This window comes from Rhineura floridana, chromosome 10, assembly GCF_030035675.1.
Source record: "Rhineura floridana isolate rRhiFlo1 chromosome 10, rRhiFlo1.hap2, whole genome shotgun sequence".
Taxonomy (NCBI): domain Eukaryota; kingdom Metazoa; phylum Chordata; class Lepidosauria; order Squamata; family Rhineuridae; genus Rhineura; species Rhineura floridana.
This window is the reverse complement of record NC_084489.1, coordinates 10,917,871-10,944,742: the sequence shown is the minus strand read 5'-3', so window position 1 is coordinate 10,944,742 and position 26,872 is coordinate 10,917,871.

Here is a 26,872-nt window from a genome sequence, read left to right as displayed (position 1 = left end):
TTGGAGATGGAGAGAAAGATTTACAACACAAACACAACTCTTTGCTGTGTTCACTCAAAAGCCCCATTAATTTACAGCACAATCCTAACCATGTCTACTCAAAAGTAAGTCCTACTGAATTCAGTGGGGTTTACTCCAGGTACATGGGATTAGCATTGCTTTATTCCCAGAAAGGCAAGTATTGGATTAAAGCTTTCATATTGGGAAGGTTTTCAAAGCACTGCCCTCTTCAACAGCCAGGGTTTGACTCTTGCACACAAGAGAAAAAAACCCTGAAAGCTACATACTTACCCAATTTATGGGATTTTCAGATAAACGGGGAAAACCACCACTTTCTGGCATTGCAATGAGGTCTAGACTACCTGGAGGTGAACAAATCACAACCCTGGCTTCACTTATTGGCTACAAACCTGAAAGGGGGGGTTAGAGTTATGAGTGGCTATAACAGATCTGTTAAACAGATTTAACAGTTGTGTGGGGGGCAGCTGATGTTTTGGTGTATTTCTCGGGAACCAGACCACCTAGAAACTTATTTTTTAAAAATATTGAAGCTGAGAGTCTGGAGATTAAGGTGAGTCACCCGGAGACCCTGAGAGGACCCCCAAAAGCTGGAGTATCCAGCCAAAAACCGGACACCCAGTAGCCCTAGGAAGGAAGGACTCCTCCCTTAAGAGTCTTAAGCCTTAAGGCCTCTCAGGATTCCTTTGCCTTTCCCTGTCATAACTGACACAGAAAATTACTCTTCAGTGGCACTTTGCCTGGAAATCTTAAGTGGCATTCACTTATTCACTCCTTGAATTCTTTCCCCAGTGGGCCTGGAGTTCTTTCTGTGACAAGAACAGGCTGCCTGCTCTGCCACAGAATCCCTCTTAAAGTCTTCCCTGTTCATTCTCTCCTTACAACAAACTCTGTAACCCGAGCTACTTGGTCTGGCCAATAATAAGCCTGTCTGACCAGCCTTATTTCTGTTGCTGCCCAGACATAAAGAAAAATTTTACCTTACTGTGATTGGTTTAGAGTTCCTTACAGTTGGGCTGCAGGCTGAGCTAATAAGCAGGGCCCTCCTTTCCAGCCTACCAAGGATACATTTTACAGCCAGTTTAAGTCTCAAATTATCATTTACTCTGTTTCATACACAACTACAGAGTTTGGAAGATAATATTTTAAAAAGGAATAAATTGCAATTAATGTTACATGGCTCCAAAAAGGAATAAATTACCATTACAATTACAATTGTTTTGAAAGGAATTTATTGCTTTACCGTTATTCAGAAGTGATCACTACAATTATAGTTAAGTTACTTTAAAAAAACCTAGAGTGCCTACAAGGTGCTGGCCTTGACTGCTGCACACCTAAGTAGCCTAAAACAACATTAAAAATAAACACACATAGGGTAGTAGAATAATCCCCCCCATAAGATAGCAGTGGTGGTCTCTCTGCTGGTAAGGGACGCGGGGAGGGAGGCAGATGACACTGCTCAGAGCTTCATACATCAAATCAAGTGCAACCTCCCCTCACACCCACTCAGCCAGCAAGTGTCATCTCATTCAACCATCTCCTGGACACTGCCTTGCCACCAACTAAGGCATACCCACCCAAGCAAACATTTAAACACTGTAAATTCAGCAAAATAGCCAGGAAGGGCAACAAAGGCTGCTTCAGGTGTCAAGGGCAAACACAACACACGCACATACACACTTGCACTCCAGCTCCTTTCTCCTTCCACTCATTCTCCTCCACCGTCCATTTTTTTTTAAAAAAATGGTCTCTACTCTACCCCCGTCTTGCTCTCCACCTCCTTCTTTGGCACTTCCTAAACACCCACAGAGCACGAGGGAAGAGCAATGCTGTGCAGAAGCCCAGTTTGAGGCACATGATTTTCATCCACAAATCAGAGGAGCAGAAAACTTTCCCTTCTCCACCCTACCCCAGTAATGACCAAAAATAAAGCTGGAAACATAATTACAACTCAAAAGTAATAAAATGACTCCTTCTTTTATTACAATCAAAATGTAAAGAAGTTACCTATTCATTTCTCAAAGAAGTAAAAAATGATAAGTAATTCATTTTTTTCAAATGAATTACTTCCAAGCTCTGCACAACTATGTAAAATATTTACTTCATCATGACACGGGAGAGTTTCTGTTATGTCACAATTACATGTTGAGATTCAGAATAATCTCACACTCGAATATGCCGTTTCTTCTTTTTATGCAAACTTTAAACAAAATACTAAGACGTCTGGTGAGCAATATGAGCTCTAACACTCCCTCCTCAGCTATCAGTAATATTAATATTACTTTTAATATTTTTGTTTTGTAGCAGTTCCTACCTTTTGGTAAGCATTCTTTATTTTAGAATTTTCCATTATTTGTATCATTAATTATTTTTAAAAATTATGGCTTTATTCTATTATTATTTATATAGTGCTTATAGTGTTTATAGCACTTGAAGTGCTAAGTGTTTGATAATGTTGCCTCAAAGTAAAGCTGTGTTCCACTATTTTTACCTAAAGCAAATTACATCAAAGTGGAAATGGAGAAAGAGACATACTTTAAAGCTAACTGACAGAAGATAATTTTTGTAGTTAGTACCCAAACATGTAGAACCTAAAAAACGGTTAAGAAAATTGTTTTTTGCCACCCCAGATCACTACATACAGTGTATTCAAAAACACAGCCACTGAGCTCACCTTGGCGCCCCCTCAGCTCACCTCCCACCTCAGCTCACCCACCTCTGAGGCTAGTTCTGGATAAGTATAGAACTGAAGCTGAGCTTTTACTACCTAAATAATTTGTTTACTTCATGAGGTAAGTCTAGAATCCTCAAAATGTCCATTACCATATGATATGGTAAAAAAAAAAGTTAATTAAATTAGTAAATAAATATTTATATATCAAAAAGTATTGCTGCTAACTAGTATTTATTTTTAATTCTCTGTAAAAGGTTAAACAACATCTACATGAAAAAGATATTCAATATTTTGTTCAACAATGTAGTTTATGGGTACTTCCAGACGGCAGTTTATTGTGGACTCAATGCTGCTCACGCTTGGAAGTTTTTTGCAGTATAAAATGCTAGACCATGCCTCTTCTTTGTATGTTTCAGAAGGGGAAAAACATATAGAAGCTAAACGAAACCTACCATGGTTCACAAAAGTGTAATAGAAGCAAGCATAAATCTGGGGAAGTCTCTGGGGACATATTTCTGCACTACGATCTGGGAAGTGTAGTTTGGCAAGGGGGATGTGTGTATACAAATAGCAGACTCATTCCTCTGAATGTGGATCCTCTGTAACCAATCCAGAAGCGCCTACAGGCTCAGGGGAGTCCCAATGCTTACAGAAGTCAGAGAGAGACAGAGAGACAGAGAGAGGAAGGAAATCAAAGGGGGCGCACCAGAAACAGCTCAATGGAATTTCGACTAACTGTTGAAAGAGAAAAAAATGGAAAACCAGGTGGTGGGGGAATGGAATAGAGTATCTTGGAAGATGACACGGCAGGCATGTGGATCACTTACTCTACACTGCAACTTTTTGTTGCATATTCTGCTGGATTCAGCCAGAAGCTGCAACACCCTCAGCAATCTACAGTTGCTAGGATTTGCTGGGGAAAGTCATAACAATTATACTGGTAAAAAACTGCTATAGATTTGTAATATAGATTTGGTCTCTCTGTTACTACAGAAATTTCCCACATAGTACTTTCTACACAATTTCTGTTGCATATCTGAATACTCCACTGTATCAAATTATCATATATTGGTGGTTAGGGAAGTGAAGCTGTTGGAAACCTGGCTATCCTTTTATGGCCAACTGCCTGTCAAAACAGTTGATGCATTTACTGACTCTGAGAAGTAACTGATATGATGTGTGTACTTCTGAGGCCAAAGCTGCTTATAGAGGTTTTGAGCTGACATGGGAATCATGTGCCACTTCTTCAGGACCTTCTACGTTTAAGCTGTAGCAACTGAAACAAAATGAGCTGAAGAAGAACTGTCTTAACCACAAGCAAAATATTGATTCTTTTTGGTAGCCTAGTGCTACACCACCACAAGGGAGTGATGTGGCCAGCTTCACGTATGACTGCCTTTGACCCCTAAACACTTTTCACTTCCTTAGTCTGTGGTGATACCAATTAGTAGAACAGGGTTTTTTTTTTAAAAAAAGCAGAAGAGCGAATGATCCCCATATTTCTGAACATAGCAGTCAGCAACAATCTGGTGTTTTCAGTTCCTTTACTGCAGCTTGGGAGAATCACACATCAAAGGTCATGGGTTAGACAAATGCTAGGTTGCAGTTCAACTGCTTTGATTATAATGAAATGGTTTATTCCTATGGTTTACTTAACTTATAGCTAGTCCTAAATAAGAGGAGCTCCCTGCCTGGACCCACAAGAGTTAAACAACTATCACCCAATGGCAAATATTCCCTTTTGGGGTAAGGTGCCTGGTCACCCTGGTTGATGACATTTGTCAGGAAAGAGATGGGGGGGAGTGCTACCCTGTTCATTCTCCTTGATCTCTCAATGGCTTTTGATTCTGTTGACCATGGCATCCTTCTGGAGTATCTCAGGGAGTTGAGGGTACTGCACTTCACTGGTTCCGCTCTTACCTCCAGAGCAATTTCCAGAAAGTAGCTATAGCAGGCCACTGTTCAGCACCATGGGGTCTGTCCTGTGGTGCTCCACAGGATTCTGTCTTGTTCCCCGTGCTATTTAACATCTATATGAAGCTGCCAGGAAGAGAATGAGTTTCATTTCCTTCTTTTTTTCGGGGTGGGGAGAGAAAGGAAAAGTAACCTGTTCATTCCCTTTCTTGCCACGTGGTAAGAATGTAAGAAGGGGAGATAATCAAATAGGGCAGTGGGGGGGGGGAAGAGGGGAATAGAAAATGCACTTCAGAGATATGGGGCCCCGCAGAGGGCATCTCGCTTGGCCCCCCCTCAAACCTGGCAGTGCCATCCCAAATCATACATCCTCATCTCCAGATGTGAGATGTGAGATGGCATGCAATTGCATCTGGCTCAATACTTAGTTTCAGCACAAAACACTGTCACGCAGGATGACCACATGTCATTAATAGTCAGTGTCTGTAAAAATTAATGAGAAACTGGGAGTCTGTACTAGGGGTTAATAAATCTGATAGTTACAGTTTCTCTGTTTCTAATTTTTTCAGTCTTAAGTTCAATTCTCCACATTTCCATGTTTGCTATGTTTTAAGTCTTAGTGAAAATTTGTCAGAATTTTAGTACACATTTCTCCTAAAATATACATGTTTGTATGCAATTTTGCCAAATGCACACATTTTTGCAAGCAATTTCCTCTAGTACAATGCATTTTTATATGCTATTTTCACTAATAATATTCTCATACACATTTAGTACACATTATTTGGTTGGAGAACTGAATCATAAAATTTGGAGAATTGCGAATTTTGAAGGATACTTCTGTTGTGGTTCACATACAGTAATATTTCAATTAAGGAATCCTTCAGGGAGGAAAATCCTTTTAACTAAGGTTTTTTGACCACCTTTGCTTTGCCCTGCATAAACTTTTCAGCTGGTGCCTTTGCTTTGCTAGGGTGAAACTGACAAGCCGGTGTGTTTGCTTTGCATTAAAGAGATCACCTATGAGTGGGTATAAGAACCTTTCCCTATTCTTTCCATGTTATTCCTACCTCTGGTACAAAGTTTCTGTTAAAGAGGTAATGTCCAGGAACACATATACTTTGTTAATTGAGGTATTACTGTATTAGGGGCTGTTAATGAGGTATTTATCCCCAATCTCTGATTTGTACTTCAAAGAAGCTTTGGGACACCCTATCTCATACACCACGTCTCCTGAAGAGTGACATCTATAAGACAGCACACAATTACACTCAGCCCAATGCTTTGTTTGGGTACAAGGCACTGTAAAACATAGTGTCCTCATACCAATAAGAGCCAATGTAGGTAGAAATAAGTAAGGAACTGTGCGTATGCATCCTGCAATAAACTTAGGGTCTCAATGAGACTTGCTCCCAGGTAAGTGTGCATAGGACTTCAGCCTTGGCACCAGATGAGTGATCAGGGGCTAAAGGGCTTAAGTATCTCCCCATTCTTTGGAATTGTATAATCCCTTGTTAGTGAGAGGACAGAAAAACAATTTGAATTTGGGGACAGAGGCAAGAGACAGAGTGGAGGTGTTTAAATGGAGGTAGTTAAAACTGATACACAGCATTGGAGATTGCAATAGTTGCTTTTGGAGGAATGTAATGCAGGATAAGCTTTAAGGATGAGCTGCCCCTGTTCGAGAACAATTCTGAAAAAAACAATATTTAGGTGCATAAAGTGTGAAATGATTAAGCATTTATGCAGCTAGAATTTGCTAGACAACAGGGTAGTGTCATCGTACCTTTGAGGTGTCGTAGTTCACAGTAAGTGAACAATATTGTTGCACACACCCCACTTTGCCAAGCAGTTAGAACTTATAGAGTCACTGTGTTTACCCATATTTCCTTTAGCAGGAAGTCACTGGAAGCCTCTTAGCATTTTATAATATTTGCAATTATTTTCACGCATACAGGTTGAACGTAGGTGGCAACAAAGCATTAAAACTCAGACAGACAGCCACAGTCCCACACAGGTTGTAAGGGACACATCAGCCCTATGCATGCCATATTTGCGCATAAAGCATACCCATGTTCAGATTGGAGTGGGGCTGTGCTTTAGTCCTGCCCCCAACCTTGGTCATCTCTTTTTAACAATCATGCATACTGTGTGGTTGTCCTCCTCATATGTAGGGGGCTCTGCATGATTGGGACACCTGAATATGTGGGTGCCCCAATCGTACAAAGCCCCTACACATGAGGAGGAGCTGCTGCACTGGCCTTTCTAAACAGGCAACCACAAGCAATGTGCAAGTTTTTTTTAAAAAACAACAACCACCCAATATTGGGGTGGGGCTAAAAGCATGGTTCTATATGTGAGGAATGTGTGCATGGGGCTATTGTTAACTTAAAAGAGTCCAGAACTCAGCTCTGTGTGTCTTTATCCAAACTTCATTTGCCCTTCACACACAAACACAGGGTGGATTATCTCAGCCTTGGCTGAGAGGTCTGATCCCTTCCCTGCCCAGTTTTCCTCTAGTCAGAACATTCCCTGAATGACAGTGTATTAAGAAGCAATTGGCTAAATATGTAGTTTCAATGGTAAAATATCATCTTTTGTTTATCTAACAAAGAATGTGCCCAGCCAGACTTGGCTCATTAACCCTATCTTGCCTACCGCCCTCTCTCCTGACTCACAAAACTATTATTTTAAAAGTCAAGGAAAAAAGATCCTAGCAATTATGTTGATACCAAGGAGCCCATATTTAGCTGCATATTCTTGATTTATACAAGACCAAATTCTATCTGGCAGCAGAGATTCATCATTGCAAGATCAGATTGCAAACATCCTGAATGTTCCTTGTCATATGAGGCAGATCACGGGGAGCCAAAGATTTCCTGCAATCTCAAATGTCTAAAAAAAGAAGTTGTCAGCTCTTGAAATAATAATAATTTAAAAAATCTAGTACCTAGTTAGGGCTCTCACTCTGAATTGGTATCATATGCCCTCAGTGATGTCATCACTTAGCAAAATCTGATTAGCTATACAATAACTTCATTTTTTCTAGGAGAAAAACTGAAGGGAGTGGGGAATAAAACCAAAACAGCAGCTGATCAGAGAACAGTTGATGAGTGAAAACACTGTGAATAAGGTGAGCAAGGAGGGTTTGAAGGTATTTTTGGCCTTTCAAGGTTTACACATTCCAATATGCAGCACATAAAATACACATCTGGTGGGAGTGTAAGAAAATTAAAGTTTTTTGTAAGGAAGCCAGCAAAAGTGATCTCTAGGATAATAGGTTATGAACTACATTCTCCTCCATCGATTTGTCTGATGGATCTGTTGAAGGTTCAAGTGTCAATGCTATTAATATCAAATTGAGTACAAATATAATTACAACTGCCAGATTTCTCAAGGCAAGAAAATGGAAATCAGCTTCTAAACCTACAATTAAACACTTAGTAAATCTTGGGAAACTAAGTACATGAACAAATAAAGTATATTAAAATAACTGCAAAAGATGGAATGTTCATTAACAATGTATTAATTTTATTCTGTAATAACACTATTATAGGATCTAAAATATCAAACCATATGCCATCATAAATGGTATAATAACACAATCCCATACATGTTTACATGGAAGTCAGTCCCATCTTATTCAAAGGGTTTATCCCAAGTGAATGTGCACAGGAGTGCAGTTTTAAGTATATTATGTACATACAAATAAGAATGAAAATAAGATTTTTTATGCAGATTGTTCCAACTTCACACAGTTCAGGTGTTGTGACAAGTGGGTGGCAGGTGGGTAGGTATTATGCTTATGCTGAAGGTATGTTTTCAACATCAACCTATCATCCATGAATACCGCAGATGCTTTTGTGCTTGAGAGTTTCATCCTCCCATAGAGTCTAAAAAAATCCTATATTGGCCCTTTTTTAGATTCAGATCTTGCTCCAGGAATAACTTCTTTACATTCTTCTGCTGATCCTCCGACTCCTTTTACATGGAGACTTAACCCAAGGTCTTCTATAAAACAAGTTGGTTATTGAAACAGTTAAGGAAACAAAGGTTTTTTTTAAACCTAATAATATGGGCTAGCACTCCTCTGTGCTAATATGGAATACTCTTACAGTGGTCATCTGGTGGATCTTTATTTCTGAAGCCAGTGGGACGAAAAATATTAGAGAAACAGAAAGCTCTAAACTTTGACTTACATTTTTTGGAGGAGAAACATTAAAAAGGGAAGCAACGGGGTCTATAGACTCATATTATGGAAACAGGTAGAATTAACCTTTTGGATATCAACAAAACTCTAAATTATTTGGTTTGAAAATCAGATGTGTTATGACTTTGACAATGGAAATTCTACATTATTAGCCAATAACTAAAAAAAGGAAGATTCATAATAGGAGAATGGCATCATTAAGAATAAAGGTACGGGTAGGTAAAATTAATAAAACTATGGCAATTATCCAACAGTTTAAAAACTTGTGTTAAATTATACAAATTATACAAATCTTCAAGCCCAGACAATTTGAAATCTCAAGCTGTTTAAAACTGGAGTTAAATCCCTCCCACAGGATCATACAGACTACTCATAAGAACCTTCTACTGTAGAAGAAATACAAGGGGCAAAACACAAAAAACTTTCTAAAGCCCAAGGACGTGATGGATATACTGTGGGGTTTTACAAAAAACAATTTTTTTGAGGATTCCTTTTTAACATTTACATTGAGGCTATTCAACAAAATTAAACAGGGGAGAAAATACCACTTGTGGAAAGAAAGCAGGATTATAGTCATTCTAAAACTCAATAAAGACAAATAGGCAGTGGAGTCCTACCTCCCTTGTTTGTTAATTAACATAGATGCCAAAATATTTATATATATATATATATATATACTGGCTGAAAGGTTGGCAGTTAAATCCCCTACATATATCCACATGGATCAAGTGGGATTTACCATAAAATGATAGATTGTGGATCCCATCAGACATCTTCTAGATGTACTATATTGGGGCACTCAAACCAAATCCCCTGTTGTGGTGGGATCTGTGTGGTATAGTGGTTAAGGAGTTGGACTATGACCTGGGAGACCAGGGTTCAAATCCCCACATAGCCATGAAGTTCACTGGGTGACCTTGGGCCAGTCACTGCCTCTCAGCGTCATGAAAACCCTATTCATAGGGTTGCCATAATTAAGTCAGTACTTTACATTAAAGCATTCAATATGCTGGAATGGAATTTCCTGTTTTTGTCTTGACCAAGATGGGTATGGGAAACGATTTTGTTTCCCTTTCAAAGCAATTATACCAAAACAGGCCTGTCTTAAAACAAATAGGAGAGATTCTGATAATTTTTACTTGAGGAGAGGAAGTAAACAGAGATGTCCCCTCTCCCAGTTGCTCTTTGCCTATGCTATGGAGCCTTTAGCAGAAGCACTTAGGAATCATGAAGACTTGAAGGGACTCATTATGAAAAATCAAAAACATCTAATCAATTTTTTTACATACAACATCACTTTCATGCTACCAAACCCCATACAACAACTATAACAACATCCCCATCCTGATACAGAGATCGTTTCAAAAATAAATCTTGTCCTAGCTTGGTTACTAAGGCAATATTTTAAGTGTATATCAATCATCCTAAAACACGTCTCCACAATGAGCCATACATAGAAGGAGACTGATAATTGTGTTCTTTTTGAGCTTTATACATAATAAAACTGTACCAAATCCCATCAAATTTGTCATCATGAGTGTTTTTGAGTCTGGAGGTTCTTTGTGCTGATAACTTTTATATCAAAGCCATATACCATATTATTTGATGCCAATATTCAAATATTTGGGCAGACAAAGATTTACAGAATTTAGCAGCAGTTAACCTGGCAGCAGCAAAAATAAAAATTAATAGTTCTTTATGATGTAGTGATAGCCCTTCTCCATCAAAAATAATTTAGCACTATTTGAGGATCAAGAGCAATTTGTTGAAGCGTGATTAAGCTAGTTTCTTCAAAAACAATTCTCAAAAAACATTTAATATGCGGATGTTGCCACCACATGTGGAAATACATACCGAGCTCCCCATATCCCTGCCAGCAGATTGACGCTGAAGATGATTTATGACTTAGGGCAATGGTTCCCAACCTTTATGAGTGTGGGATCCCCTTTGTAAGCTCAAACAATTTCATAGCCCCTCCCCCCACACTAATTGTAATTTTAGTATCTGTTAATTGAAAAAATGGTGTGTGGCAAAATCACATCTCAAAATATCCCTTTCCATAAAATGCTCCCTGCAGATGGGAGGTGTTGCTTTCTTTTCTTAATGCAAAGGTCATTAAATTGGTATCTCCCTCCCCCAAACACACAGTCTGAAGGTGTACAATCCTGTCTCCCAACACCAGTGGACTACAGTTTTGGACTAAGATCCAGGTTCAAATCCCCATCCAGCCATGAAGCCCATTGGGTGACCTTGGACCAGATCCAGTCTCTCAGCCTGACCTACAGTATCTCACAGAGTTGGTGTACGGATAAAATGGAAAGGGGGAGGGAACCATGTGCACCATTTTGAGCAACTTGGAGGAAAGGTGGGATATAAATACAATAATAGTTAAATAAATATTTTTTTTGTAAGCCGCCTTGAGGGGCTTTTGGCCAAAAGGCAGCATAGAAATAAACCATAATAATAATAATGATAATAAAATAAATACATTTCAGCTGCAGTAGGTGGACCCCAGCCTCAGCCAATCTGCTGAGCTTTTTTAAAAAGGTTCCTTCCCCCAGCCTTGCTTCTTTTTGCTTCAAGAAAAGCCCTCTCCTGTCATTCTGGGTAAGGGCGTTGTCAGCAGCCAAAGTGTGAGGAGACAGGAATTGGCAATAGTAATCCCCTCTTCTTCCTGGTAGCTTCACCCTCAGCCTCCTCCGGCATCTGCTCTATGTTTTATAGGCAGCCACCTGCCCTTGGCATGTCTGAAAGACGCTCTGCCGCTTCAGTAAAAGGCCTTCCCTTTTGTTTGGAGCAACGGGGAAGTGTTGTCTACAGCAGCAGTGGGGACCAGACAGTGTCTAGGGAATGAAGACTTTAAAAAAAAGAAATAATTCATTTCTTTACTGTTCGCGGCCCCCTCTGGAATACTTTGCCCACCCAGGGGTCACAGCCCCCAGATTGGAAACCACTGATTTAGGGTGAGGGGGTCAGGTACTATTTGTGCACAATTTTCAGGGATTGTTTCCTTATTCTAGCAGAAATAGTTTTAAATGGACCATAAGACCACAAGTTATTTCATTTAGCAGGTTCTATCAATCATCAATCAATCTTTATTGCCTAACCATAGGCCATTGCAACACGTACAATAATTGGTCATGTATACACAAATTCAAACATATGGCAAAAGATTTAATAAAATAAACAGATAAATAATTTAAAATTTAAAACCCGCTATACTACACTCAGGAGTTGAGCTACGTGTGCCGCCCTTATCTTTTGCGCCGCGCAGGCAAAGAGCGCTACCCTATATGAAATTGCCGGATCTTTATCCTCCAAAAGAGAAACGACCAGCTCCTGCCGAGACCTTCTGGACCTCCCCGAACCCATCAGTTCGCTCAGAAATTTGGCACGAGGATGAGCGTATAGAGGACAGTCTAGTAGATAGTGGGTGAGATCCTCTACTGCCTCTGTCCCACAAATACATAAACGCTGGCTCCATGGGGTCTGGTTGTACTGGCCCGCCAAAACCGCATTTGGCATTGACTGGAACTGGAGTGCAGTGAGTGCTTGCCTAAGCTTGGGTGCCATGGGGTGGGCCAGATAGTTTGCCCTTTGATGGTCCTGTTTTATAGCTCCAAACCATCTAAAAGGTTTGGAGTTGATGATCGTCAGTCTGTCTAACCATTGACAGTGGAGGAAAATTGAATCTTTGAGGGCTGATTTATTTATTTATTTATTTAATTTAATTTCTATACCGCCCAAAGCCAAAAGGCTCTCTGGGCGGCGTACATAAGAGTAAAACAGCAACATAAAATACAAAAACATAGAAATAAATAGCAAACTCAACAGAACAAATAATTAAATAGCATTAAAATAGAATAAAATACAATTAAAGTGTAGTTAAAACAAGCAAAGACTCACATACATACACACACCAATCTCATTCACACCACACAGCATACATCCGGCGACAATGTCCCACGCCGAAGACTCTCCTCGCGCAGTGCAGCGGCAACGATGAAATAAGCTGGGACCTGGTCCTGCAGGGCGTGGCAGCTGTTAATAGCAGCAGTCAGGGTGGTGGTGGTGACAGCCAGGGGAAGCAGCACAGCACCAGCAGAAGCAGCACAGCACCAGCAGATGACACGGGGCTCTCCCTCCCTGGCAGCGCAATGTTCCTCTTCCTGCAGGCAGAAGGTCTCCCAGGCCTCTCAGCCAGCCAGCCTATATATCCCTCCAAGGAGGGACAGGTGGAAAAGGTTAGCCACAGCTGGCTGAGTACCTGGGACCTGGTCCTGCAGGGCGTGGCAGCTGTTAATAGCAGCAGTCCAGCAGGAAGGGTGGTGGTGGAGCTGAAGCAGGTGGTAAGATGTGATATAAACGATATATGCCAGAGATCTTGTCTCCCCAGAGCCTATCTCTGCGGGCCAGCTCTTCGAATGATTTTAAAATGATCTTGGATTGGGAGTTTTTAGTTTGCTCCCAAAAGTTTAACAACGCACAATGCTGATGGGAAGGATACCTAGCTCAGCACGAAGTAATGCCGCTGGGATATTTGTCGGCAGACGCAATAGTTTTTTGAGAAAACTGTTCTGGACAACCTCTAGATTACGGAGAAAAGGGCCCTCCCATCCCCAAACCGGTGCACCATAGAGGATCTGCAATACAACTTTGTTATTATAATTTTTCAGGGCCAGGGGGATAAGATTGCCTCCTGTTGACCTATGAAAGCTCAAAACGGAGCCACAAGTTCTCATGGCAACTGCTTTAGTGTAGTCAATATGTTTTTTCCATGAAAGGGTGTCCTGAAAAAATAGGCCCAAGTATTTGAAGGAGCGGCATTGTTTGATTTGATGGCCATCCATTGTCCAGAGAAAGTTACGGTGCCTTCTGCCAAAAACCACAACTTTTGTTTTAGAGTAATTGATCTGCAAGCTTTCTTTTTGGCAGAAGGCACTGCATCTTGCAAGCAATCTCTTTAATCCATTGCACGTGATGGAAAGCAAGAGCATATCGTCTGCATACAGAAGTAGCGAGACTTTCCTATTCCCGACTGTTGGGGGGGGGGAAATTCTGAGCCCTCCAATGCAGTGACTATGTCATTTAGGTAAAAGTTGAAAAGGAAGGGAGCTAGCAGGCATCCTTGCTTTACTCCCTTGTTAGAGACAATGGGATCTGTCAGTGAGCCCATAGAGCCCACCCTCACTTTTACGGTGTTATCAGTGTATAATTGCCTAATGAGAAATAGGAGACGTCTATCGATGTTAGTATTTGCTAGCTTGGCCCATAGCTTGGGCCTATCAATAGAATCGAATGCGGCTGCCAGGTCTATAAATGCGGCATATAGGTGTTTTGTAGGGCCTGATATACATTGCCTTGCAATGAAGTAAAGGGTTAAGCAATGATCTACCGTACTTTGCCCTTTACGGAAACCTGCTTGCTCTGGAAAGATGACATTGTTGATAGTTTCCCAGTCTTCCAATTTCATTAGGAGATATTTAGAATATAATTTGGCAGCAATATCCAGGAGGCTAATAGGGCGGTAATTGTTTGGGTCCTGTCTGTCCCCTTTCTTATATATAGGGACCACAATGCTTTGCTTCCAGCCCTCTGGAAAGATGCCAGTTTTGTTCAGTTGTGTGAACAGCCTGGCTAAGATGGAGGCCCACCAGTCAGGGAAGCTTTTAAAGAGTTCTGGTGGTAGCATGTCCTCTCCGGGGGCTTTGCCAGCCTTCAGAGTGGATATGAGTATTTTAATCTGATTGGCTGTAACTGGGGCCCACTCAGGTAGGGAGAGCTTCAGAGAGTGAGGGAGGGCCTTGGTAGGTGCATTTGAGGATGCATAAAGTTTACTAAAATGGGTAAGCCAAAGATCTGCGTCAATCTGGTTGTTGCTGAGGGGTCTTATCGTGCGCAGCCCCTTAGCCACTGTTTCCCAAAATAAGCGCTCATTTTTCTCTGCGGCCGCGTACGCCAATTGCTGCCATTGGTGTCTGACATATTGGGCCTTTTTCCCTTTTAACAAAAGCTTATAAGAGGAACGTAAGGCCACCAAGTGGGTGCGCTCAAAGTTCTCGGGGTCTCTAATTGCGCACCGTGCATAGTCTGACAGCTGCTTTTTGGCGCTTTTGAATTCCCGATCAAACCAGGTGTTTCTCGAGCGCCACGAGGCCACGAATTGTCCACTTTGAGTCACCATAGGTTTAAAGAGGGATGCTATTAATTGGTACTCTTTCAATGCGTCTGACTCTGAGTCTGCCGCCACACGACTCATAAAGTGGGGCAATTCAATAGTAAGGAAACGGGAGACAACAGACTGAACGGAGGTAGACCAACGAATTCTCCGTTCTGTTACCAAAATTCCCTCTAAACTGGAGTGGGCTACTTTGGGAATGGAATGTTGAGACTTTAACACCATTAGCAGGGGAAAGTGGTCGCTGTCAACTCTATTTATCAGATCGAAGTTGGTAATTTCTGGGTATAACGCATTAGATACAAAGATGTAATCAATAACACTGGCACCCCTAGAGGTGAGATATGTGAACGCCCCTTTGGATGCATCTAAAGGGGAACCATGCAGACATTCTAAGTGAAACAATTGGAGAAGTTCTAGTAGTCTAGCGCCTTGCTTGTTTGTTGTTAGATCAGCAGTCACTCTATCACTCCAATCGCCAAGAGGGCTGGGGCCATGGTTTGTAGAGGCCCCGATGTCCAACCCAACACTCCCCAGTCTGGCGTTGAAATTGCCACACAAAATAAACCTGGCATGAGGGGATCGACATTCTAACTGCGGCAAGATGTCAGTGAGAAGGTCCCACACACTGCCAGGGCACACCGATTTGGCAAGGTTAGGAGGTAAATAAACGTTGACGATAATGAGTGTCCCTGTATAGGGCCCCTCTAATCTCAGCGCCTGGAAGTGTTGGGCATTGGTTAAGTCAATGGGGTGGATCTCAACTGGGAAGTCTACGGAGATGAAAATAGTAAGGCCCCCACTGCCACGACCTTTGGTGTTTATCTTGATAGCTGGGGAGGAGAAGGATCTAAACCCATTAATATGCTGAGTGTTTGCTTGGGTTTGCCACGTCTCTTATAAACAGACAATCTTGAATTTGCTGAGAAAAGAATCAAAGTCTGTATCCAAGGACTTATTGGACCAGCCCATGATGTTTCAGGACAAAAGCGGTCGTTGTCAATCAGCAGTAATTTCACCCAGTTCCTCAGTGTAACATATGCAACCATTTGGAGGGGGATGCTTTAAGTAAGGGGCCAAAGTGCGGCTATCAACTCTCGATGGATTATGTGCGTGGGTGGGGAGATTCAACGTCTCCTCCACTTCTTCAGGGAATGAGTTCCGTGACCTGGAGATCTTTACCTTCGCCTGTACCAGTAGGGAAGCAGAGGAAGCTTTTATATTGCATGTAAAGCCAACTGGGGCGTCCCGGTGCGGCGCAGCCGGAGAGTTTGTGGTAGACCGCAGGGTAGATGAAATAGTTAATGGCACTCTCCCTTGTTGCTCAAATTGTCAGGTGGGCTTGCATTTCGCATCCCACTCCTCCGCAGTATCTGTCTCGCCACCCTGGAAGTCTGGGCAGTGGCTGTGGATCTTTGTCAGCTGCGCTGATAGTTGCTCAAGTCTGCATAATATTTCAACGCGATCTTCTAGGGCAAGAGCTCCAAACGGTTGTAAGAGCGCCTGCTCTTCCTGCACGTATGGAATACTGGATCCACCAACTGATTGGGGAGTAGTTTGCGATGCAGAGATTGTGTTCTCTTTTTGGGGTGCTGACTTTTCCTTCTTAGGACTTTCCTCCGGTGCCTCCAGGTCAATGAGCCATCCATATTTATTATCTTGATAGAAGTTTGGGCAAGGCTGGAGATTAGGAAGTAAAGACTCTGGCGCTGCCTTATTTTCAAAGAACCTCCCAGGAACAATGTCCAATTTAGCCAGTTTTTCCTTTTGGGACAATATTTGGGTCACTACTTGGGGTGAATAAAATGTAGCCACCGCTCTTGCTCTAATGCCATTATAGTATAGGTACTCTACTGAGCCTATATCCTGGATCTTTAGTCACGGCGAGATGATGTCCTTTAATGTCTCCACTAGATGTTGTTTTCTAGCTAATTGCTCTACTATCCCCTTGGGTTTGGGGTAATTGACAAAAGCTAGTTTACAATGATTCAGGACTAGATTCCAGCTTAGATTTATATTGCTGGCCTCTGGCTTCTGTATAGCATTTTCCTTCCATAAGACCTCCTGCCACGGATCTTGCTTAAGAGGTTGTGGGTCCGTCACCCTTAATGGGGGAGCAGGCATTGGTATTCGAATGGGATCCATGGGGCAATGATCTAAATGTGGTTCCTGCTGCATGTGTGCATTGTTCTTTCTCAAAGCACGGGGGGGCAATGGCTCACTTTTCTCCCTGTCCCCTTGCGGATCCTTACCCAGCAAATCAAATAATTTCTGGAAATTCATTTTGTTCCCCCGTGTCGGGTCTGGTTTTTGAGATTTTTGCTCTTCTTTTTGATGACGAGTGGCCTCTTCCTTACTCGGCCAGGCTTAGGTTGCAAAGTGGCCGGCTTGGTTTCTGTAGCTAAGGATGGAGTAAGTTGTTTCAATGCCTGAGGTGTGGCCGCTAGGGGAGCTGGGTAGGCAGGCTTCTGCTTAAGTTTCACAAGAATTGTTAGTAGATGATTGCTTTTGGTCAGAAAGTTTTTTATGTGCTCCAGCTCCATTGCCATCATAGGCAGCCAGCCTGTCAGTAGTGGCACCTCTTCATCGGGGCCTGGTTGAAGTGGTAGGCTGGGGGATCCCATAGGGGTACTGGGCAGTCCAGTTGTGGCCTCAGTCTTATCGGCCAAGGAGCCCAGTGGCAATAGCATCACTGGGGGAGGTTGCAGGTCCAGGAGCATATCCTGACTTGGAGCCCTGGTTGGGGCGGCCTCCAACCATGCCTTAATAACAGACTGCTGGACTCCCGGTGAAGCTGATTTATAAAAGTCAGCAGGCACTTGCGTTGTCTCATTTACTTCTTGCTCAATGGCCCGCGCTATCTCAGCAGCCAGGCTTAAAGCCGTGGTTTCCTCCACAATCCATTGTATATTGTCCTTGGCAGAAAAGGACCAGTCAGTGGGAGTGGGGCAGGTCTGTATGGGGGCCACTTTTGCCTGTTTTGGTGAGCTGTTAGGGGAAAAGTGTGTAATTTTTAATTGGCCCCCATCAAGCTTTGAATGCTCCTCCAGCTTTGAATTAAGGGGGGAGATTTGAGCTGGTCTCCCTTTTCTTTTAGCTGTTCTTCCCGAGCTAGGGAGGCTCTCAAGGGGTAAGGACTTGCCCTGTTCTTTTCTAGCCTTTGTTGTCAGGACCATTACAAACTTTGTGCTTTAGTTTGGTCTCTGTTGTAAAGATAAGCAGGCTCTGCAGCTATTATTGTTGTTGGTAATTAGACACCCTTATATAGGGGAGATAAGCTGCTGTCTCACTAACCGAGGCCTTGTCGGTGAACACTCCCTGTTCGTTGCTTCAAGGACGCCGAGGAGATAATGTGCCCAGACACTGAGGGGAGCCTGCTTTGCTCACCAAATGGCTCAATAGGAGAAGAAAAGTAGATAAAACAAAACTAATTAAAATGAATTACAGCTGTAAGAAAGCGGCTCTTAATGGTTGGTCAGGAGAAAACAAGGAGTGAACGAACCTACGTCTGATGCCATCTTCCCAGCTCTCCCATGAATTTGTCTCTAGCAGGTTCTATGTCCACTCCTAGATCATTTTCCCAACTTTGCCTGAGGACGTGCAGATCATCCATTTGTGTATGTAATCACATTTTATAAATATCTGAAATTAAGCCTTTGTTTGTAAAAAGATAGGTGTTCAAATTTAGTGAAGTGCCTGGTGGCTTGTTTTTGCATTAAAGGGGTTAAATAAAATAATAATAAAATTTTATTTAGCAGACGCCCATCTGTCCGACTGAACGGACACTCTGGGCGACGTACAATATAAAATACAATATAAAATACAATCTGCTCATATACATAATCATCACATTATTAATATCATAACATCTCATCTGAAGACCATCTTACATTAATACAGTGTAAAACCTAACCCATCCCAGAGATCCCATAGGCCTGCCTGAAGAGCCAGGTCTTCAAGGCTCGGCGAAAAGTCAACAGGGAGGGGGCATGCCGAAGGTCAAAGGGAAGTACGTTCCAGAGGGTGGGGGCCACGATCGAAAAAGCCCTCTCCCTCTCCAATTATATCTTAGAGTCCCCCAATTTATCTACAGTTTGCTGATCAGATAATAGGAGTATATTTTAAAATACATCACATACATGAAAAAGCCTTTTCTCTTTCCAACCTCTGTACTGAATACGTTTTTCAGTAAAGTAAAATAACAAATGAGTGAGAAAGGGGCTGAGGGGAGAGAGGAGGTGCTAATTTACCTATGTATCTTCATGTTTTTTGAGAAATTTGTGTGAGGGGGTTTGGTACTAAATCTCCCCATGTCACCACAGCTTCTTTTCACCCTGGCTCATATATAATGGCCACCATCCTCTGGGCAAATGAAGTTCCTCCCAGTCACTCCTGTTCTGAAGAAGTGTGATTTTAATCTGGGATGAACTCCTTTGATAGCAAATGATTTCTCCACATGCTCAGAGTCACTTTTTCTTACATATTCCAGAGCTTGTAGCTTCCCTTCCCCCTGCCAAATAACAGCTTGAGAGTGAGGTGTCAGGACTGTGGCACAGGGGGAAAAGGTTAACCCCCTCCCTGTGCACTGCAGTCCCCAACCCTCCTCTATCGCAGTGGCTACTACTTAAAAGTAAATAAAAACCAAAGTACACATTTAGCTTAGTCTTCTAGTTTGATACACCATTCTTGAAAACAGATTCATTAATGAAGCTCTGGGCATAAATCATCTCTGTGATTTAAACTTGATAACCCCTTTCCCTACCAGATTTTACATATTGATTGGAATGTATCAGCCAAAGTATTTGGCTGTCAGGATGGAACCAATATGGACTTTAAATTGCCATTAGCAGTTGTCATTACTACTGCTATTCATAACAAATATGGATGAAATTGCCTGTTGAATCAGTTGATACATGGAAACAACATATGGCTGTCTTCCAAATGGAAACAATGTCAAAAATTTAACTTCCCGCAAGGCCACGTTCACTTGTTACACAAGCATTAGTTTTGCTAACTCACACAAGTGGTCTGTCAACATGAGCAGGTCAACATGTGTACCAAGAACTCATGGAATAATATTGCTGCAACGATTCATGTGATAAGAGATCCCTTTCCCGGATCTCTGAAATTGTGTCAGTTTATAGTTCACACATTCGTTTACTCAAAAGAATTAGTTAATTTGCATCAGATGCAAAAAGAAAATATGTAATACAGAAACATGTTTATTGTGCATTTTGTGGGCTCAGCAACACCAGCTGCTGTGCAAGCATTTTCCCCTCATGCTGTATGACCCATTTGTACATAGTCTGTTGAATAGTGTCCTGAAAGAGGTCACGTATCTCATGCTCAAGGGATTTAGGAAATTACACGATAGAGCTGACTATTGCTTTAGCTGCAGCTAAATGGCCCTTTACACTTGAAAGAAATTAAAATACTCTGGGGGACCTATATGTTCCCTCTCATAGGGCAATCACATCATCAGAAGAATTTTAAATGGAAATATTATGGGGATAAAGGACTGACCTCTCCAGAGCTGTGGTCTACATCCAATGGGGGAGAGGCATTGTAGCTGCAATTAAATGTATCTTAAAAAGTGGGAGATCCTAATCATGGCTCTCTTACATTACATCTAGTGTTTCCCTTGGTTTACAATCCTAAATATTTATTTGAGAGTAAGCCTCACTAAAATCAATAAAACTTACTTCCCAGTATATATATTTAGAATCAGACTGCGCTTACGCAGGTCTGTGCATTGAGCTGAAAGTTGTCTATGGTCAGGATCAAGAGAAAGGGAAAGGTACACTGGAGAAGAACTGAAAGCACAATTAAACCTTTACTTTCTGTTTTCACTGCTGAAGAGACAAGCTGCTGTTCAGTTTTTTTGTTTTTTAAAAACAGCTTGTCTATTTGGCAATGGGATCAGCTTTAATGACATCAGCAAGCAAAGCTCTAGCTACATGTGCATATGGTTTTCTCTGCCGTGTACTAAGGCTGAATCCAGAACGGCAATTTTTTTGAATAATCTAACACAGTCTAACTGGACCAGCAGAGCTGTACCAATAAAAAACACACATATCTTGTCTTTATGTAGGTCAAGGCTATAGAACTGCATGCACCCAGCTTTATCTAGTTAAATTAATCTAATCTGTCTAAATGCATCCATAAGCCAAGTGCAAACAAGTCCTCCATGTAAAAATGAGAAGTGATTTTTCTCTAATGCATCAGTTCAGGTGCTTATCATACTATGGTGGTTTCAAATTATTACTTGGAATATTTCTTTGTGAAGGAATAACATTTATGCACAGAGATATCAACATATTCACAGAGTCCTTATTCTTGCACATGCCTTATTTTTGTTTGTTTGTTTTTTGGTGACTTTTTAATTCACAAATAAAAGAGAGTTGTATCCAATGTTAGTCATACTCAGAGACCCACTGACATCAATGGACACGACAAACTTAGGTCCATTAATTTCAGTGGATCAACATTGTTGATTACAATCCACTTTCTTCAACAAATTGTGATGTAGTTGAGTGTTGTAAATGAATGTTTTACTATTAACTTCATTGAAAGATGCATTGCACTGACAATTAACATCCGATATTATAACATTTGCAGTATTCATAGTCAAAGCAAGTGGGATCTGCAACATAATATTGCAGTGTGGACTGTTCAGCATTCTAGGCACTTCATGGCATCCTTCCTGCCCACTGGTTTTATGTTCCCCTCCCCCCAGTAGTCAATAGCATTTTGCAGCCACTAAGCTTAGCCCTCATTGAGTTGTTTTGGGTTTTTTGGAAAGATAACTTAATATTCATATTTCTGTGAACCTTGGGACTCCCCTCCCCAATACATCCGTCTTATGTGGGAGTGGTGCTATTTTGACTACATAAGCAAAGGGAATTTATTGTAATATTGGTTATATTGGTTTTTCAGATCCCCCTGGAGAAGGGAGAGTGCCTTTTCAGTTGTGGCTCCCTTTCTGTGGAATACATTCCTCAGTGAGATCTGCCTGGCAACTTCACTGACATTTTTTTGGTGCTAGGTAAAGACATACCGTTTCCCCCAGGCATTTTATAGACTGAGATGATGTTGTCTGTTATTAGTATGCTGCCAAAGCTTCCTGTAGCTGCACAGGGGTGTTGTTTTATGGTTTTGTTTTTATAGTATGATATATATATATATTTGTTTTAACATTGTTGTCTCTTGGAGACCTTTGGGTATCAAGTTACTAATAAATCTAATAAATAATATTATATTTTAGTTTAAATTCATAATAGTGAAACATCTTGTATTGATGTTTGGATTACTGGGTATCTAAACGATTTTAGATTAAACAATCATTTAAAGAGGAAAATATGGAATCTTGCATAGGCATGGGGCTAAGTTGAATAGGCATGGGGGCAAGCTGATAATTTACAATAGGTTTGTTTTCAAATATAGGCTGACAATAAACTGCCAGAAAGGAGGGACTGGGAATGTCAATCATATAAACAATTTTGTAATCAGAACCCTTTATTCCCAAGGATTAACCCAATTTAAATTTAGGTATGCTTAAACTCATTGAAGTAATGGATTTAGACATGCCTGTGTTGGAATAAGGCTCAAGTGTGTATCGCTGTTTTATTAACCTAATATATGTAAAAAATTATAGTTTACTAGAGAGCGTTTAACCAGATGAGTATGCATTGTATCCAGATTAGTGTCAGCACATGGAATTTGTACCTGAAAAGATAATATTTCATCCTGCAGTACAGACATGACTCAAGACAGAGTAGTTTCTTATTACAGCTTTGCACTGTGACATCACAAAATTGTCATTATGAGATCATCTGAAAGGTCGGCATAGGCTTGTGTTGGAGATGAAACTCTCAGTGGAGATGTTCAGTTGGGATCTTGCTGCACAGGTCTGAACCATAATTTCACTACTATGAACACAAATAGGAGAAAGATGAAGAAGGGGAAACTGAGATGTTCAAGTTTACAGGAGGGCAAAAGGAGGTGAAGTTATACAAGTCCCAAAGAAGAAAGTGCTCCCAGTTGGTGAACTGAAATGAGTGCATGAAGAGGAAAAGGAACTTCAATATTTCTCTTCTATACTACATGCTTAAACAGGTTTGACTATAATTTTCTCTCCCTAAGAAAGTCTTGTAACTGTAGTTCTCTGCGTGAAACTAGTAATTTCCATCAGATGATTCTTAGCACCCTTAACAAACTCCCAGAATTGTTTAAGGAGAGCCATGACAGTTACCCTGGTATAGAGATAGAAGTGTACGAAGTGTTTACTACGTTGTTAGGTAACATTTTGATCTCTGCTTCTTAAAAAAGAAAAGCACTGTCTTTTCCCGAGTATCCCATTCTCCCTGCCTGCCCCCCAAGTACTACTTCTTGCTTCAGTAAAACATGGAGCTATATAGTCCTTTTAGGAAAAAAAAAAAATTCCTCTCCTGAGTTGTTTCCCCAGATTTATTAACAAACAGGTCTAATTTCTGACATTTCGCTTTTTAGTCTCATATTGTCAATTTTGCCAGTACTACACAATCCTACATTTTAATAATCCATTTTTGTGTGGAAATACTGTGAGCTCTGTTCAGTTTTGGAACTCAAAACAAATTCCTGGGCTAAGAATTATTAAACTCTAAGTGCATATATTTTGTGGCTTGCTCTGGTTGGCGGATCTTGGGTTTTTGTAATAATAATAAAAATCAATACCAAAAACCTCAAGTCTAACCATCCTGATCTAGAGTATTAGATCCTGATCTAGTCTAACCATGAAGTCCAACCATCCTGATCTAGAGTATGTGCTACCCTGGGCTCCTGCTGGGAGGAAGGTCAGGATACAAATCAAATAATAAATACATATATAAAATATTACAACCCTACAAGGCATGTTTGTGTTACCATAAAACCATGTGATGCAGCTACTTCTGACAGCAGTTTCTAATGGAGGCAGCCATTATCATGTGTTTGACCATCAGGTGTGTCTAATTTTGATGCATGACACTTGACACAGAAGGTAAGAGCTGCACAGAGATGAGCAAATCCACAATTTTTCTCTTCTCAATTTCTGGATACACAGTAGAAAGGTGACATTGCTTTTTTGAAAATGCCTTCTTTGGCAATGTTTTGAAGAGTCTTACCTCTGCTATTGTAGTTTCATTCTTGCAAGCACTCCTTTGAACCATGCTACAACAACCCTGCAAGGTAGGTCTGTGCCCATACAAATGATTTAGTGCAGGGATGGCCAGAAGATAAGACTGTAATCTATTGGTAGACCCCTGGGAGATTTGTAGTCAATTGGCAAGCGCTTCTGGCTTCCAGTTGATTAACAATAGTAACAAAAGGGCACACATCCATTTGGAAATTTGACAACTGAAATTAAGAATACTTGTGGAAAGTAGGAATAGATCTATGTGTGGAAAAACTGTGAGCTCATCTCAGTTCTGATAACCCTGTGCTCAGCAGCTTCGCAGAGACACCATTTTCTTTCATACTAGACGTATGTCTTTTGCAGCTGGCTGCAGTTGGTGGTTCTTGAGGTTTTAGCAAAACACAGGGTGGACGCCAGACTCTGCAATAGCAGTGCTCTCTCACCAATGGCAGCATTACCACTCACTGAATGGGGCAAGGTGCCTGCAAGTTCAGAGCTGGTGGCACCACCATCCTGCAGCACGTGGGCACACACCTGCAAGCTTGTGCTGCATTCCACCAAAGTACCCCCCAACCTTGCCATCTCTGTGCCACTGCCACTCTCCCCCCCCCCGTATCACTGCTGACCTATGCCATCAAATTATTGGAAGAGTCTTGGCCATATTTCTCTTTCTTGACCTTTAGGAGGAAATAGAAAGCACACAACAGAATTTACCTTACCATTGATTTCAATAGGTTTTAAAAGACCAAGGAAGAAAAGTATAGTGGGTAATTTATATTGGATTTATAGAGGTACTGTAGTGTACAAGTTCTGCAGAGGTCAGTGTGGTGCAGCAATAAGAGTACTGGGCTAGGGCCTGGGAGACCTGGATTCAAACCCTCATTCAGCCATGAAACTTACTGGGTGACTTTTGGGCTAGTCACCTTCTCAGCCTAAACTACCTCATACGGCTATGCTGAGGTGCTGTGTGTACGTATGCCACACTGAGCTCTTTGCAAGAAAGTTGAGATGTAAAGGAAATAAGGCATTAAATAAGATTAAGGCTACAATCCTTTGCACAATTACTTGAGAAATTATATATATAATTTCTGAGCAATGTGTTACCTAGCCATTAAGTTTTTTTATTATTGCTGTTGTGATAGCAGCTATTATTCATTACCTGAACAGGGGAGTTGGAGCAAGTTTTGGAATCTATTTGTGGCACTATCCTGAAAAATAGGTGTACTTGTAACAAGCAACAATAAGAGCCACATGATGACACATTGAACATTTAACAGACATTATAAATTTTATAATATTTATTGATAAATCACCTAGTATTTAAAGGAAAGGATTGAATTTAGAAGTTAAAGGCTGTAATTCTATATTCACTTTCACTTCAGAAGTAAGCCCCATTAAACTCAGTGGGACTCACTTCTGGGTAAACATGGCTAGGACCGGACTGGACTGTGAGCAGACACATGGGCAAACTCCCCTCCCTTTCTCTGCCCCCCCAACTGTTTCTTTTAAGGGGCTGGAATCCTAATTCTTCTTACCTGGGAGTAAGTCCCACCAAACTGAATGGAATTTACTTTAGAGTAGGCACGGGGTTAGGATTGTACTAGGAATGTAATCAAACTTAATTTTGTAAAAATTAACAATGTAAGTCCTTGCCTAGCTCTAGCTTCTCTGACAGAACACTTGCTTTTTTTAGGCAATCCTAACTCCACTTACCTGTGAGTAAGACCCATTGAACTAAGTGAGACTTACTTTTGAGTAATGTTTTTAGAATTATATTGTGAGCCCTCAGAATCTCTGCCCTTCTCTCTCTTCACAAGCTTTCTGATTACTGATTCCTTCTGCCCTTCTCTCAAGATAGCAGTTTTCACTATTAAACCTGGCTCTAGCTTCCTGACAAGTCTCTCTCACATTTTTAGTCACTCCACTTACCTGGGAGTAAGCCCCACTGAACTCAGTGGGATTTACTTCCAAGTAGACATTTTCCCTCCTTCCTTCCTGTGTGATTGCTAGCTGATTGCTAGCACACAAAAGCTCTGCTCCACTTACCTGGGAGTAAGCCCCACTGAACTCAGAGGAATTTACTTCTGAGTAGACATTTTTAAAATTCAAATGTGAATTCTCCAGTGCTTTCTCCTCTCCCCCATTTTTTTCTCCTTCCTTCCCTCAAACTCAATCACTGCCAGCACATAGGAGCACTGAACTCAATGGGACTTACTTCTGAGTAGACTATTTAAAAATTGCAGTGAGTCCTTCAAAGCTTCAAAGAAAACTAGCTGGTCAGGGTGAAGGCTGATCAAAAATCCTTCTCCCTGACATCTACTTTTCTGTATGCATGATTTCCTTATTTTTGGTATGAAGGAGCAGTCTCTCACATAAATCTCCACATGCGGTCTCCACTGGTCCAGACACACCACCTCAGCTCCTCTTTGTGGGAACTAGACCTCAGGTGTAGGCAGGATCAACGGATTCATAGCAGGCATGCAGAATCTCTCTCCCAATTTTTGTATACTAAAGATGGCAACCATAAGGATGAACATAAGAACATAAGAACATAAGAAGAGCCTGCTGGATCAGGCCAGTGGCCCATCTAGTCCAGCATCCTGTTCTCACAGTGGCCAACCAGGTGCCTGGGGGAAGCCCGCAAGCAGGACCCGAGTGCAAGAACACTCTCCCCTCCTGAGGCTTCCAGCAACTGGTTTTCAGAAACATGCTGCCTCTGACTAGGGT